Source organism: Tiliqua scincoides, chromosome 4 (genome assembly GCF_035046505.1).
Source record: "Tiliqua scincoides isolate rTilSci1 chromosome 4, rTilSci1.hap2, whole genome shotgun sequence".
Lineage (NCBI taxonomy): Eukaryota > Metazoa > Chordata > Lepidosauria > Squamata > Scincidae > Tiliqua > Tiliqua scincoides.
This window is the reverse complement of record NC_089824.1, coordinates 152,724,680-152,742,861: the sequence shown is the minus strand read 5'-3', so window position 1 is coordinate 152,742,861 and position 18,182 is coordinate 152,724,680. Positions and strand designations below refer to the sequence as shown.

General features: G+C 45.5%; 1 protein-coding gene across 5 annotated transcripts in view; it reads left to right on the top strand.

Annotated features, from left to right (window-relative positions):
• Window positions 1-673: 673 nt before the first annotated feature.
• The window catches only part of FGGY (FGGY carbohydrate kinase domain containing), a 199,388-nt gene continuing 181,879 nt past the window's right edge, over window positions 674-18,182 (top strand). For 3 of the 5 annotated variants that reach the window (XM_066625347.1, XM_066625343.1, XM_066625346.1), the window contains exons 1-3: window positions 674-793; window positions 4,345-4,453; window positions 5,748-5,843. The gene's annotated coding sequence lies outside the window, so the exon portion shown is untranslated. The remainder of the gene's footprint in view (window positions 794-4,344; window positions 4,454-5,747; window positions 5,844-18,182) is intronic. The other 2 variants (XM_066625345.1, XM_066625344.1) reach the window with 2 other exon arrangements.

Genomic DNA, 18,182 nt, shown 5'->3' with positions numbered 1-18,182 from the left:
TCCCCAACACTGGAAGCAGTGCATACCCTATAGGCACAGCAGCACCGGCACTGGAAAACTGGATAGGATTGGGCCCTTAGCAGGGTGTTAATAAAAATAAAAACAATAATAAAAATTTCACTGTCCTTTGCTCACACCACTTTGCCAGGGCACAGTGGTTGAAAATGATTGGGTTAGTGGGATGTTAATTTGGGTGAAATCAGGAACAATTTCATGCCGCAACACTTTAATTGCTTTAAAAACCATCACTGGATTGTTTGTTGATATCTTGAGTGAGAGAGAGAAAGAATCTAGCAAGAGAAATCAGATCTCCAATGAATGAGAGTTTGGCCAGGTAGTTTTAAACTGCAATCTCTCCTCTTTCAAAGGCAGCTTGGCAAGCATTCCTAGTATTTAGCAGATGGTTTTTCCAACCATGTGCACTGACTACAATGCGGTAAGAATTGGTGGGGAGGAATGGGAGGGAGCAACGGACAACATGAGCGGTGGCGCATGTTTACCAGGCACTCCTGCTTACGCTCAGCACATTTCAGTGTGAGCGAGAAGGGGAGAAGTCCAGCCAGTTGTGGCTCAGGGTCAATGGACCAATCAGGAAAAGCATTACAACCAGGCTACTGCCAAGAGAGGAAAATGAGTGAGGCTTTTTTTTCCTGCTGCTGCTGCTAAGGAGGCCGGAACTTGCCTTGTCAGGGAAACTGTGATGTCTGCAAAGTGTGCTGCTGCTGCTGCTGCTGCTGCTGCAAGCTGCCTGCCTCTCCATTGCTAGCTCAGGTCATATTTCACTTTTGGGCAAGTAAGTGGCCTCTGCTTTCCAACCCAAATAATAATCCTGAGCTGTGTACCAGAAAGACTCCTGTTTCAGGAAATCCTCCTTTCTTCTAGCAAGGCCTGGCATGCTTTCCCTATCTCGCTCCCCACCCCTACTGAGCATTGATTGGCTCTCCCTCTGTGTGTATAAAGGCAAGGGGGGGGGGGAAAGAAATTCAGGGTTTTCTTACTCTGGATTAGGGCTGCACGTCTTAGTGACAATGATTTGGTTCTTGCTAGGCTGCATTCCCCCTCCCTTCAACCAGTGTGCATGCATTCCCCAAAGTATGCCAGTGCAACAGTAGTAAGAAAAAGCAGAGATCCCTTCACTCTCTCCTTGCAAAATGGAGAGGTGATCAAGGAATGCTACCACATCCTACAAATAACACCACTGTATTCAGTACATGATTGTTTGCCCAGGGATGAGAGAAGAGTGAGTCAAAAGCCTCAGATCTAGCCAAGGATAGTATTGCAGGCACTTTCAACTTCTTATACTCTCCCCCCCCCTCCTTTCTTAAAGAGGTAACTGAATCAGAGGCTGAAGTGAGTCACAAAGTTGTCATCCTAGAATGACTGAGCATCTGATCTGGAGATTATCTTTATTTACACACAGAGCCAAGTTTTGGGGGGATGGGAGGAAGGAGACATGTCTTCTGCACCCAGAGATCTAGGGAGGACCAGCCTGGGCCTTAAGATTGTTACGATGGGGGGGGGGGGGAAACAAGATTTCAAATTATAGATCATATGGGAGGATGCTTACGCAAGTTTATTTCCATGTAACTATATGGGATATTAAGATGTTGTAAATTTGCTGGAGCCAAATCAGAAACAGTGTTGGAACAAAGCAAGGAACGTTCAGAATAGCAAGTTACTGATTCACACCCTCCTAGAAGATAGCTCATGCAGGAAACTCTCTAGGACCTATAGTTTAAGACCTACTGAGAATATTGCCTCCTCACGTGACATGCTCACTCAGGAACTACAAGTCCCAGTCTTGGTTTCTGAGAGTGCTTTCTGTGTGAAGGCAGGAAGAGGCAACAGGATGTGTTTTACTTTAAAGTAAGTTTGAGGTTGTTCAGTGAGACTTCTTCCTGGTTAAGTTTCCAAAAGATGCTTTGGTATTTTATAATATTTTTTTTAAGTGCTCTGTATGCTTCGCAGGCTGATGCTAAAGCTGAAGAGAAGTCTTTGATAGACTTGGAAATAGCCAGTTGCTTGATTGCCCATGGTATGTAATTCCTCCTAGGAGGTGAGGGAGACAAACTTTTGTCAACTGGAAGAGAGGAGATTCTTTCTTTGATTAGGCACTGATATGCTGCTGTTCGCAAATTTCTGTCGTAAATATAAGCAGGCTAGAAGAGGAACAAATTAGGCCAGTGACAGCCCAATCATATCCATTTCCCCTTTCTCCGCCAATGCAGCAGTGCCAAAATGGCTACTGCAAAATGGCACCCTATGGTGGGGTGGAGTTGCAGATGTCTCCTCTGGCTAACGATACTTGGGCTGTACTTGGACCTGCACTAGGTGAATAGCTGGCACAGTCATAGTGGACCTGTGCACATGTTAGGGTCCAGGAAGGAGGTTAGGATTAGACAGTGCTCGCTGTTGCCAATCCCACCACAGATCCAGTACGTACATCCCCTCCTGCTTCTCCTCGTGACTTACCTGCCCTGGCAAGTGACAGGAGAAATTATGACACTGATAGGAAGGCACAGTCCTTCCCACTGGTCCTGGCAACATGCTGAATAGCGCACTATTTTATGACTGGCACTGGCTACTTTACAGCATTGATGCCAGATGCGGACACCTATTGACTGCTATAACCAGTCAGTTATAGGACTGGGCTCTGATTCTTTGAATGTGTTCGCAGTGATGGCTTTGAGTGTAACATCGAAGGACCTTACTCAAACATTTTCTGGCTGTCTTGTCCATTGAACCACAGCAGTGTTGCAAACTATGCTATTAAATAAATGTGGCACGGATGTGACCCCAATGCTTCTGCAAGACATTGCAGTGCAAGGGGGGCTGGTTCATACTTAGGCAGGTGGTGCATTGTAAAGGGGTAGATATTACTGAGAAATCATACGTACCATACATTTGGCAGCCTGGTTCATACATTATTTTTCAAAATCATAAATTGGCCTGATGTGAGAGCCCCTGATTATTCTTAAGTAGATGTGACAAGAACTTTCAGAAGCATGTGTTAGAATTGCAGATTTATCAACAATCTAAATAAATGTTTAATTCTACAATGACAAATTACTTAGGGCTGTCCTTTAACATAATTACTGTATAACTATGAATGCTTACTGAGCATTACATTTGGAAAGTGGTTACTGAAATATTGTCATTACTGAACTGGAAATATCTGCAAATGCCTAGCTTACAGCATGCCTTTAAAAATGGATTTAATTGTTGAATTTACTGTCAACTTAGGTTTCCCAGCATCTGCCACAAACAATTATAGACGCTTGGTTAAGGTGTTGGTTCAATAGTAGGGGTTTGCTGGGAAACACATTGGATTGCAGCCGTTGTGCAAATGTCAGTGTTTTGTCACTTTGTAGAATTCTGTAGAAAGAGTAAATGATTTGTGGGATGACTTGCTAATACAACTGAGCAGAAGTGCCCAAAATGAATCCCTGGTGTGACTGAAATATCATTAAGTGAATCCATTGACATTATTTATTCAAGTTTTATCTTCTCTCTCATTTCCATTTGCAACTGGGTAGTAATGAAAAAGGAGGCAGGGCTTGTCCCTCTTCAAGGCAAAAGTGATGGAAAATGCTACTGCCTGGGTAAACTTCTATTGCTTTTACATCCTCTCCCATTTATTTAACAAATTTATATCCTTTTTCTCTGGACAAGGTCTGAGGTGGTTTAGCCAAAAAACGCTACACATGGAGAAAAGTTGGGCAAACTACCTCTGTGATGGTCCAATCTTATTTGGACATTGACAGCTCTCAGACTGGTGTAATGTTAGCCTTATCCTAAGCCTGTCCAGGCAATATTGCGCCACTGCAGCCTTACCCGGGAATGTCGGCACAGCCTTTACTAGTAATGCCAACAGCGTCCATGAAAACGCGGACAGAGCCCACCACCCATGGAGTAGTATCCTGAAGTTGCTGGAATTGGAGACTGATGGAAACTCCTTAGAACAATGACAGCCAGGATCGCATAATGATCTACAACAGAGGTTCTCAAATTGTGGGTCACCAAGTGGGTTGCGATTCAATTTCTGGTGGGTCGCGATAAGCTGGTGGCCGCAATCTTGAAAAAGGGCAGACCTGAGTGGCATCATTTTGAAAAAGGGCAAACAGACCTGGGTGGCACCATTTTGAAAAAGGGCAAACATACCCTGGGGGCCCCATTTTAGGCTTGTATCTCTGGTTCAATCTTCAGAGAACTACAGCTCTGCCATGGTCTTTCACCATGGCTGAACCTTTGTATTTCTTCCACTTCTTTCCCTCTTCCTTTCCCTTCCCACTACTGCCAAATTGCCAGCTTCTGAGCTGGAACATTTTCTCTGGTTATTTACAGTTTGATGATGTCACTTCCGCCCATGACATCACTTCCAGGTTGATGACATCACTTCCAGTGGGTCCCAGACAGGCTGTCATTCTCAGAAGTGGGTCCCAGGCTGGAAAGGGTGAGAACCACTGATCTATAATATATCAATAGTTGATACATCTTCATTTTTGGGCAGCCTGATCCTAATGACAAGTTATACTGCAGGAACATGTGTTCTGGCAGTGAAACATGCTTTGTGGCTGTTGCAAATGTGACACTGCCAGTGTGCATGATCTGGCTCCCACCTCAAGCAGCTGGGTCTGTGGCAGCAGACATTGGACATCCTCTGTCTGAGGAAAAGGCTGTGCAGAAGGTGGGAGGAGGGTAGGGAGGGACAGAATGGAATGAGGATGGGCAGAATAGGGAGGCAACGGAGGTGAGGAGGAGGATGGCTCAGGCCTGGGAAGGAGGATCTGCCTTCATAGGTCAACACAGACTTCAGCCAGCGATATAGCTGTTATAGATCCGAGTAGACCTGTGAGGCTGGCATGGGCCTTCCCTGGGGCAAGTGAACAAATGTTCCCTTACCCCAAGGAGGCATCAACATGCCCAAAATGCCCTGCAGGGTACACTGGATGCCATGTTTGCACTGTTGAATGGGGAGTTGCAGTGGTTTGGGCCATGAGATGCATAAATAAAGGGAAGTTGCAACAGGGATGTACAGTGCAGTCCCCTGCAGGCATACTTGGAAGTAAGTCCCGCTCTATTCAGTGTTGTGTATACAGGATTGCAACCTTAAATAATTTATGTAGGTTGAAGAGTTGGAAAGAAGAAGAAGGGTCTTTCTAGCACCTCTCTTTCCTCACAAGTTGAACTTCCATTTACAACAAGGATCTCCCATATCAACTTGTCTGATCACTATGCTTGTAATCACAGAGGCCTTTCTCCAAGTGCTCTGACTCTCTGTGGTAAGGTGAGTGGCTATAGGGGAAAGGGCCGCTTCAGTTGCAGGCCCATGCTTGCTTGACTCCAATGTCTTTGTATTATTTTATGGTGCAGGCAGCTCTGAGAAATTCTGTTGAAGATTTGATAGGAAAAATGATAAATAAAATACAGCTGTAGACCTTTTCATAGTGGCCAAGAGATTCCACCGTATTTCAGAGGGTCACCCTTGCTGTGATTGAGCCCCCAATCCTATCCAGCTTTCCAGCTCTGACGCAACTGTGCCAGTGGGGTGTGCACAGCATCCTGTGGTGGGAGAACAGTCACTGATGCCTTTTCAAGATAAGGGAATTTTTGTTTGCTTACCTCAGGGCTGCATTGCAGCTGCATCGGTGCTGAAAAGTTGAAGAGGATTGGGTCCTGTGTCATTTGCACAAGTTACCATGGTTCTTTATGAAACTGTCAACCTATCAACCTATTGTACCTTTTAGGTCGAAGTCAAGCATTCCTGATCTTTCCAGGTATGACTGGTTACTATGACGTTACTTCAGCTTCTCATTCACCCCTTGAATCAACCAATTAGAAGTGTAAGTAGCTTCAGGGGTTATTTTATGATAACTGTCGGTGCAAACAAGCCTCGTTACATTTCTAGCTCTGTTCCCGCAGCCTGACAAACTGATTAACTGGCTGAGAAGCTTGTGCATTATTTATTGAGTGCCTGAATTAGTAAATGCATGCTTGAGAGGACAGCTATAGAAAGAAGCCCAAATGTCAGTCTTAGATTATTTATTGATTTCATTAATCCAGAATTATCAGCTTTAACAACGTTATGGTTCATAGGATAGAGCCTGATTTTTGCTGACATCTGTCATGGTAACACCTTGTGACTGCTTGAGTGAGATGATGGTTTAGCCAGTCAGGAGTTCAAAAGCAAGTCACTTTATGCCTTTCCTTTCAAAGGATCTCCTAGGCTGGGGTGAATGATGTAGAATGGATAGTCTTAGGCCAGGTTGCTTAGGTTCAAATTCTTGCACAGCTATGAAGCTCCCTTGTGAGCTTAGACTGGTACCATCTCTCAATCTAATGTCTCTCACAGGAGCTTTTGGAGGAGAACATCCTCCTGTGCATTGGATATCTTACGGACACTGCCCTGAGCTTCTTAGAGGAATATCAGAATACCTGAGGCAGGACCTGGTTAAGCTGGGCCCTTGGGCAGGGCATGGGAGAGGGCCCCTTGCACACATGGAAAGAACGTGTGCACTCAGGCAACCCCCTCATTAACAGATTGTCCCAAACCACTCACCATTGTCTGCTTACCTGCCATCTCAGTTTCTGCCAGCTGGGTAAGCGAATTAGTCAGCAAGCAAGCCCTTGTTCCCAGGGTTCCTCTGTCTCCAGCAGGTCACTAGAGCAACCTGGTTGGTTGTTGGAGTTGAATAAAGGAGAAGGAGGCTACACAAGACCCAGGGGTTTTCGTGCTTCCCCTGCTTCTTGTCCAATAACTGTTGTTCCTCTCGGGCCCTCTTGTGCAGAGGGTCTGAGAGGAACAACCTGATGGGGTGGGGAAATACCTTTTTTTGCCTATATCTGTTTGTCTAAGCAAATATATACCAGCTATTTAGTAACCTGTTATAGTAAACTTCTCCTTATCTTGCTCTTTAACCTGCCCGGCCTGACTAACCTGTAGAGAGTTAATTGCGTCATCCCCTTGACTGCTCATCTGATGCTACTGCATTAGTTTTTGGGATCCTCTGGGAATCTGAGGCTGCTGTTAATGGATCTGGGAAGGAGGAATTCCAAGGTGGCCTGGTCTGTCTGGTTTAGTCTTGGTGGTGGTAACAACATGCTTTGCTAAGACCATTGCTTCACCATTGTCCTCATAAAAGGGTCAACCAGGTGTGCCCTCAGTCGGTCATGGGCCTTTAGCCAGTGCATGAGCTAACCAACCTCTTGACATAGCCCATAAGAACAGTAATGCTAATCTTCAGAAACATATAGATGAGATGCCAAGCTACTGTTAAGGAACAGGAAGCAATTCAAGAAGAATAGAGGCAAGCATAAATTGGGGATCAAAAAGCAGGTTTTCAAAGGCATTACCTGTTTCTTGGCTGTACCCTTTTATAAAATGTTCTTAGTTCCTTTCAAGGGTAATTGGGATACACCATTGCCTTGTTAGTGAATGGCTCAAGCAGTTTCCTCATGAGGAAGCCATGGCGTAGGGTTCCTCATGAGGAAACTGCTTGAACCATTCACTAAGGAGGCTATGCCATATCTCTGAAATGAGACACAACAGGCAAAACTGATGCCATGTTTGGCGTCAACACTCCAGATATATCCAGGAATAGATCTAAGTTTTAAGACAGCAAAATGTGCGTTGGTCTGTGTTATTTGCTGCCTTGAGGCTTTAGCACGAGGGCAGTATATAAATTTCTGAATAAATAAATTATGGTTATTTTGGACATCACAATTCACATCAACATGCATTTGGGTAATTGTGCCTTAATGTTGCTTTTGAATGTTTACGTACATTGATTTTATTCCTGATAAGCTTTGTTCAACTGACAGACTTCCAGGCTGCTCTGAATGTTTATCTTGGGAGTGAATTTAGTGTCGGCTTAACATGCATCTAACTTGTGAAAAGTGATATTGACTTGTGCCTTAAATCACATCATAAAGTGTAAGCAGCTTTCAGTTACCCCAAGAGATCAAGAAGCTGTAGAACCTTCATGCTTTGTACAGCTGAGCTCCATCTGTATCATAGTCATTTAATCAATACACAAGCATCAGGCTGCAATCCTAAACTCACTTATGAGACACTAAATCCATTGAACACACTGGGGCTTACATCTTGGCAAACATGCTTAGGATAATGCTCTCAGTTGAATTTTACTGATGTGTAGGGGACAGTACCAGAAAGAACATGGTTCATTGGAAGAGAAGTACCCTACATGTGTAATGGCCCAATTGTATATGTGCAAGCCGCTGTTGGAAGTAGCATTCCAATGGTGAAACGTGCTTTACAGCCATTGCAGATCAGTGGTGGACCTGCCATTGAATGAAAGGGTTAAGTGCCCAGGCACGGAGCATCACGTGCCTCTAGGAACACACGGAAGCCTCTCTGAGGCCCCCAATGCGGTTGGAAACTGCTTCCGATTTGCCGGAAGCACAGTTTAAAGCATCGAGGAAGCTTCAGGAGGCTTCCCCGACATGTTCTGGACTTATATAAGGCTCCATGTGCTCCAGGTAAGGGGGGGCGGATTTGTGTTCGGGGGCAGTGGCATCCCACGGGGGCACCATCATGGGTCTTTGCCCTGGAGCACGGGGCTGGAGAGGTCCGCCACTGTTGCAAATGGCCTGCTGGCACTGTGTGAAGCGGCACTCTAGTGGCCTAAGAGCAGTGAGGTTGGATCAGTCCCATGTGCAGCAGTGAACAACAGAGCAGCTGCTGAAACTGTAGGTTAGTGGTGAAGGTGGGGTAGAATGGAGGAAGGGCAGGATGCACGTCAGGGTGGGAATGGGTGACTTGTACCAGATGGTATCCCCTTCAGTAGCAGCCAGCACATCCCTTTCCTTTCGTTGGTTGTGCGCCAGCTAAGGGCTTACAGGGAGGTGAGGAAAAATACCTCTCCCAAGCCTCCTGATCTGCCTCTCCCTCGCAGGATGCAGCACCTGCTGCCCACAACCTCCTACCCCGGAATGCCCCTGTAACGCCCTCCCCAAACCCCTATGCCTGTGGCCTGCCGCTGGTGTGAACTCACCTCTGCTGTGGCTTGCTCTGGTGCAGGAAGCCAGCACGTGTCCTGGTGCAGGAAGCCAGCACGTGTCCTTGTGCTGGCCTCCCCAACTTGAAAGGAGGCACAGATGTGCCTTACAGCACATTTGTGACACTCCTGGGCTGGCCTAAGAAACTTAACCCACACCCAGCATGATCCCAGGATTGCGCTTAGTGTATCTATTTCATCTCCTGTGGGAGGAAATTCCATCACCTGAGTTCCACCACGGAGAAAACTCTTTCATGTGTCCTTGCCAGGTGTTCTTCTCTTGGAGGTGGAATACGCAAAAGGGCCCTCCTTGAAGATCTCAGGGATTGGGTAGTTTCAGGTGGGAGGAGATGGTCCTTCAAATACTCTGGTCCCAGGCCAGCACCTTGCATTGCATCTGACAACCCCGTGCAGGCAGAGCAACACATATGGGATGCACTCCACTCATTTGGTGCTGTCAGCAATTGTGCAGCAGCATTCTGCATACGCTGAAGTTTCCAAATTGTCTTCAAGGGCAGTTTCATGTAGAGCGTGGTATAGTATTCTAGTCAGGATGTAACAAGTACATGGACAACCATGGTTAGGTCTGCTTGATCCAGGAAAGGACACAGCTGGTGCATGAGCCTAAACTGGATGAAAGCACCCTAGGTCACATCTGACACCTTGGCATCTTGGGGCAAGGCTGGGTCCAGACCTATTCTCAAGCTGTGAGCTACATATTGATGACACCTAATCCCATATCCTCTGATGACCTCCCCCAGTGGTTTTGCATTGGTGTTAAAGAACATGAGGGATAGAATGGAATCTCGCAAGGCTGCAAAGACTAATGGGCAGGGGATTGAGCAGGAGTCCTCAAGCACCAACCTCTGGAATCTTCTCTCCAGAAAGGACCAAAGCCCCTGCAAAACAGTACATTCAAGTCCCATCCCAGCCAAGGGATCCAGAAGGATACTGTGGCCAATGGTATCAAGTGCCTCTGAGAGTTCCAGCAGAACCAAAAGCAGTGCACTCCCTTTATCTCCTTCCTGGCATGGGTCATCAAAGAGACAGACCGAGGCAGTGACAGTTCTGGAACCCTGCCAGAAACTGGACTGAAAAGGATTAATACAATCCATTTCATCCTGGAATTCCTGGAGCTGGGTTGCCATTCAAGCATTTTGTGGTTAAAGTCTGGCTGGTAGTTCTCCAATATGGTGGAATCAGGGGAGGGCTTCTTCAGGAGACGGTGGACCACGGTCATTTAAGGCAAGGAGGCAATACACCCTTCCCCTAAGAACTGTTAATAATTCTCCCTGCTCACTTGTCCAGTCTCCCTCCAATACTGTATATAGCTGTCTGTGACCGAAATTTAGCTATCAGATTTAGTTTGTTGTGTAGAGTTGTATGTAATTGTCAGTGTAAGTGGAGTGTAGTTTGTCTGCTTTTTAATCAACATCCCCAGAGAACGCATGTTATTAGAAAGAAAATTACGACTTGTCCTTAACAAGAACAACTGGTCCTTCCATGGTGTTTGTCGTGCTCGTAAATAAGGCTTTGTTTGCACTACGTGTTTAACATTTATTTGTGCTGATTCTGTTGCTTTTCACTGGAAGGAGAGAGAAAAGGGATCTGCTCTGTATATAGTCTTGGTTATTCTTTTTAGTGGGAATCGGTGAGGGCTTGGTAGGATGTTACACTCTCCTTGGCCAAGTAGGGAAATAGTTCTTTGCTCCCTAGTAATTATGCCCCTTCAGATGAGTGTCTTATAACTCCTTACTTTTGTTTTTAAACCAAGCTGTGTATATTGGGATAAACTGGGAGCTATAACCGAGCACAGCTCACGCCTGAATTGTGCAAGTTTTGTCAATCATTTGTCTGTCTTGCTTTCACATTGGTGACTGGATACTGAGCCATGCAGGAATCAGTGACTTGTTAGCAGGGTTTGGAAAGTCAAAGTGCACATTTAACTCTTTTCAAAGACCGTAGGTGTTTTTCAAAGACCGTGACCCTAATGTGATACCATCTCAGCTTTTTCGCCTCTTGTCACCCCTAGAAAACTTACTCTGTTCCGAAGGTGTTTCCCCACTGTAAGTAACCTGTGAAGTTCCAAAGGTCAGTAGTCCAGGAAGACCTGTTGATTCAGTACGCAACACTGTGCCATGGAATGTGTATTTGCATGGTTTGCTGAAATGGTGTGGCTGTAGGATCCCTGGGTGTTGCAGCTTTCACAAAGGGACTTGTTGAGGTGAGACAAGCCACGTGTGACGCTTCATCGTTTATAGTCAAATGTTCTAACGGCTTCTGTGTTGCATTCCAGTGCTCTTTCTTCAAGAGGCTTGGGAACAGCAGGGGAGAAGGGGTGGTGGAGCAGTCTAGAGCACTGTAATACAGTGGTTTTCAAACTCTGTTTCTTGGAAGGTTGGTAATGACAAGCTGTATTTTGGGCCAATTGCCTGCAATGAACTGTCTTTGCCTGCCATGTGCAGGGGTATATTGGGTTCATTGTAGGATGTCTTTTCTGTTCATAACAGATAACAGATAACAGTAAGCCAGACTGGTACTCTCGCACACTCCTTTTCCCATGGCCCTTTGCTTCATACAGGGATTTCACAATGCATGTGCATGGGTATCCTAGCAAACAAAGTGATTTTGAAAGGGTTCCCTACAGCAGGGGTTTCCAAAGTGTGCATTGTGACGCCTTAGGGCATTGCAGCCCACTCACAGGGGCTCCTCCTACATGTTCCCCTGGGCACTGATATCTTGGATCTTGTGAAATTGCATGAGATTTAGGTGCTGCCATCTTGGATCTCATGAGATTTTGTGAGATCCAAGATAGAGCCGCCCTGCTGAGCCGGGAAGAAGAGGCTGGAGAGGGGTCCTGACCCAGGTAGGTTTGATTACCACTGCCTACAGGGTAGGAAGTTTGAAATTGATTCATTACATTTTGAGCCTGCCTTACTTCTTTCCAAAAAGAAGAGCCAAATTCCTGTCTCTGGAGAAAACTAGGTCCTCTTTATCCTGGGGCATTTCCATGCTTAAGTCAGTAATATAGATTTGATAGTTTATGTTGTTTGCATGTCTCCATTCTCCATGCGGTTGCTTTTGTTTAGTGGAAACAATGCTCATGTTCTTTGATTTTTGTCTTTGCTTTAATTGAAATACATTTTCAATGAGAACAATTGCAAGTTGTATTTCTTCTTTCATCATTGTCTCAGTGTGGAAAACTGGCACACTTTTTTTGATGGTGAAGTTTTCTGTGCGTACAGTTTGCATTTGGACAGATGATTGTTGGAGGGACTATGTAAATATCTAACATGCACTGTGAACCTTTGATAACTAACACTTCCTTTGGAAAACCATTCTTTCCTTGCTGGGATTCATAAAGGAAGAAGTTCTTGTTCCCTCTGTTCTTTAGAACCCTCCTAAATGATCAAGAGGAATTTTTGCTAATTGCCCCTCGTGTAATCCATGGAGCACAATCACTGCAGTAGTACAAGAAAAATCTGTTTGTGTTACGTTGTGTGTATGCATGTTCTGAGGATATCCATTTTTGTCCCCTGTGTTGCAACATTAAATGATCTCAGGTTCTTATTCTCCAGCCAGTTGTGTCTGTGAAAAGCCTTATGAAGTTTTCCTAATTTGGAGACCTAGTAGCTTGTTGATTGGAGAAGATTAAAAGAGGGGGTACCGTAAATCAGTCTGGTTTGGTTAAGATTAACATTTATTTAGCTACCAGATGAAAAGGTTTGTTTGCGGTCCAAATTATATGTGACATGGATATTCCATGAATGGTCAACATTGCTGTTTTTTGAGGGGAGAGGAGGTAATGGGAGGATTTCAAATTGGGATTGCAACATGGGGAAAGGGGTGTGTGTTTTTACACCATATGTTTGGCCCCCTGCCAATTCCCTTACTTAAATTATTGCAACCCCACTATCCCCCCAGCTGTTCTTTGTCACTGAGGCAATTTTGGGCAATTTCGTACTCATAAATTTTCCCCTCAGTTGCTGAAGCCCCAGTCCAAATTATGGACTAGTTTTTGAGGCAGAAAAAGCCTTGGAAGATCTAATCATTGAACGCCCCCACCACATTTAATTTGATCCTGAATTGCTGCTGTTTTTCATGTTTACTGAGCTATACATATAGAAGGAGATACGGTAAGGTGTGTTCTAAGGTTCCTTTGACTTCGTAAGCTCTACTCCTTATTGGTAAAAATCTCTGATTTAATTTTTTTCCACTAAATTTGGCCACTTTTGTGAGGGCATCCTACAAAGAGTCGAGACATCCTTCTGCACTAGCCCTTGTCCTTTTTTAATTCACTGCTGGTACGGAAGGACCACATGGCATCCCAGTAATGCTTATGTGGATTTTATGACTACTTAGCCAGATACAACTCAAAACAAAGGATACTGACTACCTCTTATGCTTATCATTGTGTCCACTGATTGGACAGTGTACCTCATCTGAATAGGTAAAGGGGTGGGATGGAATGCTTAGGGGCTGTAAGTCCAGTCAGTATGGCAGTCAGTATCCAGTCAGTATGACATCAGCAACCCTAGTGTTAATTTGTTTGTTTAAAGTTCATGCACAAGGATGCTTTCTGTTTCATCACTGATGTTCCATCTCTGTGCATTAATGAAGAGCTTGCCCCCTTACATGAACTGGACCCCTTGCCCTTCTCTTGGACAGTGTGAGTAGGCAAGGATAGGAAAAAGTATCCAGCAATTTGGGTACAGAGATTTTGTTAGATTTTTCTCTGGTTGTCTTTTAATCTCTGTGCAATGTTTTGCCAACTGCCTGGCTTGGTGGGTCCTGTTTTATCTTTGATATGAATCTAGCTTTTTGATCCTCTATATTCCTTTCCCATTCCCTTTATTTTACCTGGTTTATTCAGTCCTTTTTAAAATAAACACCTTTTTATGACTTTGATTACATGCCTGGTCTCAGTATACAAGGTAGCAGGTTAGCCGTGCTTCCCAATTGCTCAGTTCTCACTACTGTTCATGTTGTTGTTTGTGCCATAGGGAATTCCCCTGGATTTTGGGAACCCCCTTAAGAGTTAGTACTTTGAGAGTCCCTAGCACTTCCTTAAGAGCAAGGCTTTGGTCACAGAAGCGTGTCGGCCTGCAGAAGCTGATGCAAGCCGCGCCAACAGAGTCACTGAGCCTTGCGTCAGCCCGGCTGGGCCGACGCAAGGCTCTGGGGTGGGCGGAGAGAAGGCGGGAGCAAGGTGATCTGGGGCAGGGGGAGGAATAGAGGGCGGTGAACGGCCTTGGGGCAGGCGGGTGGGGAATGGGAGGCGGGGCTGGGACCTGGCAGTTATGCCAGATCCCAACCCCAGTTCCTGGGGATTTCAGAGCAGCTTCAAGCCTCTCCGCTTGGAGACTCTCCGCGAGGAGACTCATAGGGGCCCAGGTGCCTTACCCAGAGATAAGGGGAAAAGTTTCCTCTTACCTCTGGCTGAGCCACTTTGGGCTCCTATTCCACACTGGATACAGCACAAGCCTCTTGGCTTGCCTGTTCCAGTGCAGGATAAGATTGCAACCTTTGTCTCACTTCTCCACCTTGGTAGTGGTTGCAGAGACCTAGCAACTCTTCTAATACCTCCAGATCAACCCACAAAAAAGGGAAGGGGAAAAGTAAGTGGCGAGAGGGCTGTCTATGCCTTCTAGATGTTGTGCCCGTCTTTCCAGTGCTTCCTATGTGTGCCCCTTTCCACCACACCTTTAGTACAATGGGTGCTGTTGCCACATAGATTCAAGCCCCCAGCTTTTCTTTCCTCCTTTGTCTTCTTTTTCTGACCCCCTCTTCTTCCAAATTAAAGTTATCCAATAAAACATGTTGATCACATTCTCTAGCAGAATTCTGCTGTGATCTGAGCTTTTTTTTTTTTTTTAAGGCATTTAATCTAGTCACTGCGTGGACCCCTCCAAAGGAAACACTGGAGAATTCTGTGCTTTTTTGTGGATCCAGATGTCATATAGGTGAACTCTCCAATGTTCCTAGCATCAAAAAATGTTTTTGCAAGAAAACTAGATTGAGTTACAGGAACTTTGGCCTTTGAACAACACTGGTGGCTCAGAAAGCCTTTGTTAGAAGTGATGATAAATGAATATGTAATATTTTTTAAACAAGCTTTCTCAGGTTCCATTACTCAGACAAACCTTGGGTCAAGAATTGTGGGAGGCATCTGCAGATTGAGTCATATTCGTCAATTACAAGTCAGCTTCTGAGAGGAAAAATGAAGTAGGTGTGACACTGCAGCATTGTTGGATTGCACACAGGCAAAATGCCACAGTAAATTACTCTGTGTGTGACAGGAGGGGAGAGAGATTATCAACTACTCTACTCTGGCATCATGATTTGTTCTATTCTCAGGCATGGAGGAACAGAATCGGGAAAGGATGTAGCTTTGGTGGAGATAAATACGTATGAGCTGTGGTGTTCAGCCCCTCTTATAGAAAGAGCGAGTGCCATGACCTCATCCAAGATCATATTGTGGCACTCCAGCAGTATCCTTGCCCGTGTACAGGGCTGCCCTTTTTATCTATGGAGGTTCCATTCCTGGAACCCCTGCAGATACTGAAATCCGCAGATGTTGAAATCAGCTGAATGGGAGGGAGCAAGCCTCCAAACCTGAAGATCTGTGCTTTAAAGCTGTGCTCTGGTTGGGTCTGGAGACCGTTCTGAGGGGGGGGGGGGCTGTTTGAAGCTGTAGGGAGGCATGTAGACCCTCAAAAGGCCTTCTGTCGCATTCAGAGTGCAGAAAAGGACAACTTCTGGTTTTTGACTGAAAACAAAGTCATCCTTTTTGGCCCTCCGATGGCCTTACAAGGCCTTCTGAGGGTTGAGGAGGCAGCGTGCAGATGGGGTCTCTGGACTTTCTAGTTCGGAAGACTACAGATTGCCCACCCCACAGGTTCGGAACCCATGGGTATTCAAATCTGCAGATAACGAACTCGCAGATAACGAGGGTGGAACCTGTAATTATATTATGAAAGGTGGACATGTTTGTTCTGAAAGTAGACTCACTGAATTTGAACAATATGTTCATATGTCATGTGACTGTGTCGCAATGTAATGTGGTTGAATCTGCAACTGGCGGCCAAGGGTTTCTTTCAGTTCTTTCAAACTCCGAGTAATGCATTTCTTCCCATTGTTTGTATTTATTTAATTGGTGTTAGTGTTTATTAACTGTTAGCAACCAAGACAATGTGTAACATATGTAGCAGTTACAACAAAACAACTTTAAATTATGGATTAGATCATCACATATGGTTCTTGATGATTGTGGGTTCTTTTACATGTACACTGAAGTTGCTGAATAATAATAATAATAATATTTATATGCTTTTTCAATAAAAAAGTTCACAAAGTGGTTTACATAGCTCAATAAAGACATAAATGATGCACTGTCCCCAGAGGGATCACAATATGAAAAAGGTGCAGAATAAACATCAACAGACACTAGAAAGGGCACTATGTTGGGATAGTTCACATGCAGTGTTGATTTTTAAAATTCATTTTAAAAGAGACTCATGTGGTGATCACATTTTCTTGCTTATTCTTGTAATTCTGAACTTGAAACAATTGGGGCTTGAAAGGCCAAAATCAGCACCATGAATGTAGACTAGTGGTTTCCAACCTTTAGGAGCCCATGGACCACTGAGGCAAAAATTGGAATGTGGTTGATGGAACACATAGATGGACCACATGCAACCCCAACCCTTGCACACAAAAAATACATTTAAATTTGTAATAATTAGAGAAGATTTATTGGAGTTTTATTAGATGTATTATTTTTAGAGAAGGTTAGTCGCTGCTGCTTTCATTGCCAGGTGCAGCTGTGGGCAGGCTCTTCTCCACCCTCTCTTGTGGTCTGTGGGGCTCCCAAGCAATCACTCCCCCATGGATTACCAGAGAGGACAAAGAATGGACCACTCATAGCTGCAGCTGATACTTCATTGCTGGCTTCAGGCAGTCTGTTCTCCACCCTCTCTATTGGTCTGTGGGGGAATGCTCACTCGCAGGACACTGGAAGTGATCTGTCAGGGTCCCCCTGACTTACCTGGGGAAAACCTGGAGGGACCAGGCTTGCAGAGTGAGGGGGGCTCAAGGCAAGGAGGAGACAGGCTCCAAGGCCAGCAGCAGGAAGAATACTAGCTTAGAGAGGGAGGAGGAGCTCCAGACTTTTAGCTATCACAAGCAGGGAGGGGCAGGGCTGGAAGAGGCCAGTCAGCCTTTTAACCCTCCCATGGAGTAAGGGGCGGGGCCTGGAGGGGCTGGTCATGAGCATAAAGCCCAGCTTGGCCAAGGATGAAGGCAGTCTGGGCCAGGCAGCTGGAGGGAGCAGAACCCAGCCCATGAACTGAGACTGGCTAGGAGCCAAAAAGCCCTAGCAGCTGGGGGAGAAGGGCCCGGGTGACACAACCCCCTTTCCCCCACACTTTCTGCTGAGGCCCTGGTGACTGGGTCGCTGCTCTGGGATATGGAACCTCCAGGGCCTCACCTTGCAAATACGAGGGTTCTCCTCAGGTCAGGACCCCACATGATCAAACCCCCCCCCCCAAAGACCTTGCGGACCATTTCTCAAGGACTTGCAGACCATCTGGGCTCCACGGACCATAAGTTGGGAACCAGTGATGTAGACAGAAACATGAATGAAGACAAAAAACAAGAAGCAGGCCATACTGATGACACCTTACTCCAGGTTTCCAAATTTAACTGAGTTGTTTGACTCTCTGGTACTCTCAGCACCACTGCTGGGCTGGCCGGCACCTAGTGTGGAGCTTATTTTGTGGAGTCTTGGTGTTCCAGAAGTTGGGGGGTGGGTAATGTGATGACATTGTCATCATTCTCAGCTGCTTCTGCATTGCCCTGATTTGGGGTCAGAAGCAAGGGCAGGGGGGCCCTTCCATGTGCAGAAAGATCCACATCAAGGGGAAATGCTTCCCCTCACCTCTGCCTGAGCTGCTTCTGGCCACTATCCTGTGCTAGATACAGCGCAAGTTTCCTGGCTTGCCTGTTCCAGCGCAGGATAGGATTGCACCCTTAGAATAGTAAATGAATAATGAAGGTCTTCGTAAGATAAGTGCTGTGCAAACTATAAACGGCAGTAACACTGTTTTGCATATGACATAGCAAAACTGTCATCAACAAAACTTAGCAACAAAGCCGCCATTTTGT